Genomic DNA, 2,834 nt, shown 5'->3' on the forward strand with positions numbered 1-2,834 from the left:
CAAAGTGACAATCGACCTCAAATGGCTTCATTGGATGTAAATCGACGATACCTGACAAAGTTAGTTGCAAACTCACTCAAATATATAAGAAATGTTGAAATTCGACTTCAAATTACGTAGATAGACTTTGAAAATGTTCAATCAACACAAAGTGACAATCGACCTCAATGGGCTTCTATGGATATAAATCGACGATATCTGACAAAGTTAGTTGCAAACTCACTCAAATATATAAGAAATGTTGAAATTCGACTTCAAATTAGGAAGATAGAATTTGAAAATTCTCAATCAACACAAAGTGACAATCGACCTCAAATGGCTTCAATGGAAGTAAATCGACGATATCTGACAAAGTTAGATATAAACTCACTCAAAAATATAAAAAATGTTGAAATTCGACTTCAAATTAGGAAGATAGACTTTGAAAATTCTCAATCAACACAAAGTGACAATCGACCTCAATGGGCTTCAATGAATGTTAATTGACGATATCTGACAAAGTTGGTTGCAAACTCACACAAATATATAAGAAATGTTGAAATTCGACTTCAAATTAGGAAGATAGACTTTGGAAATTTTCAATCAACACAAAGTGACAATCGATCTCAAATGGCTCCAATGGATGTAATTCGACGATATGTGACAAAGTTAGTTGCAAACTCAAACAAATATATAAGGAATGTTGAAATTCGACTTCAAATTAGGAAGATAGACTTTGGAAATTTTCAATCAACACAAAGTGACAATCGACCTCTAATGGCTCCAATGGATGTAAATCGACGATATCTGACAAAGTTAGATGCAAACTCACTCAAATATATAAGAAATGTTTGAATTCGACTTTAAATTAGGAAGATAGACTTTGAAAATTCTCAATCAACACAAAGTGACAATCGACCTCAATGGACATCAATGGATGTTAATCGACAATATCTGACAAAGTAAGTTGCAAATTCACTCAAATATATAGGAAATGTTGAAATTCGACTTCAAATTAGGAAGATAGACTTTGAAAATTCTCAATCAACACAAAGTGACAATCGACCTCAATGGGCTTCAATGGATGTAAATCGACGATATCTGACAAAGTGAGTTGCAAACTCACTCAAATATATAAGAAATGTTGAAATTCGACTTCAAATCAGGAAGATAGACTGAAAATTTTCAATCAACACAATATGACAATCGACCTCAAACGGCTTCAATGGATGTTAATCGACGATATCTGACAAAGTTAGATGCAAACGCACTCAAATATATAAGAAATAATGAAATTCGACTTCAAATTAGGAAGATAGACTTTGAAAATTTTCAACCAATACGAAGTGACAATCGACCTCAATGGGTTTCAATGGATGTTAATCGACGATATCTGACAAAGTTAGATGCAAACGCACTGGAATATATAAGAAATGTTGGAATTCGACTTCAAATTAGGAAGATAGACTTTGAAAATTCTCAATCAACACAAAGTGACATACGACCTCAAATGGCTCCAATGGATGTAAATCGACGATATGTGACAAAGTTAGTTGCAAACTCACACAAATATATAAGGAATGTTGAAATTCGACTTCAAATTAGGAAGATAGACTTTGGAAATTTTCAATCAACACAAAGTGACAATCGACCTCAAATGGCTCCAATGGATGTAAATCGACGATATCTGACAAAGTTAGATGCAAACTCACACAAATATATAAGAAATGTTGAAATTCGACTTCAAATTAGGAAGATAGACTTTGGAAATTTTCAATCAACACAAAGTGACAATCGATCTCAAATGGCTCCAATGGATGTAATTCGACGATATGTGACAAAGTTAGTTGCAAACTCAAACAAATATATAAGGAATGTTGAAATTCGACTTCAAATTAGGAAGATAGACTTTGGAAATTTTCAATCAACACAAAGTGACAATCGACCTCTAATGGCTCCAATGGATGTAAATCGACGATATCTGACAAAGTTAGATGCAAACTCACTCAAATATATAAGAAATGTTTGAATTCGACTTTAAATTAGGAAGATAGACTTTGAAAATTCTCAATCAACACAAAGTGACAATCGACCTCAATGGACATCAATGGATGTTAATCGACAATATCTGACAAAGTAAGTTGCAAATTCACTCAAATATATAGGAAATGTTGAAATTCGACTTCAAATTAGGAAGATAGACTTTGAAAATTCTCAATCAACACAAAGTGACAATCGACCTCAATGGGCTTCAATGGATGTAAATCGACGATATCTGACAAAGTGAGTTGCAAACTCACTCAAATATATAAGAAATGTTGAAATTCGACTTCAAATCAGGAAGATAGACTGAAAATTTTCAATCAACACAATATGACAATCGACCTCAAACGGCTTCAATGGATGTTAATCGACGATATCTGACAAAGTTAGATGCAAACGCACTCAAATATATAAGAAATAATGAAATTCGACTTCAAATTAGGAAGATAGACTTTGAAAATTTTCAACCAATACGAAGTGACAATCGACCTCAATGGGTTTCAATGGATGTTAATCGACGATATCTGACAAAGTTAGATGCAAACGCACTGGAATATATAAGAAATGTTGGAATTCGACTTCAAATTAGGAAGATAGACTTTGAAAATTCTCAATCAACACAAAGTGACAATCGACCTCAAATGGCTCCAATGGATGTAAATCGACGATATGTGACAAAGTTAGTTGCAAACTCACACAAATATATAAGGAATGTTGAAATTCGACTTCAAATTAGGAAGATAGACTTTGGAAATTTTCAATCAACACAAAGTGACAATCGACCTCAAATGGCTCCAATGGATGTAAATCGA

This window comes from Diorhabda sublineata, unplaced genomic scaffold (assembly GCF_026230105.1).
Source record: "Diorhabda sublineata isolate icDioSubl1.1 unplaced genomic scaffold, icDioSubl1.1 Dsub_22, whole genome shotgun sequence".
Taxonomy (NCBI): Eukaryota; Metazoa; Arthropoda; class Insecta; order Coleoptera; family Chrysomelidae; genus Diorhabda; species Diorhabda sublineata.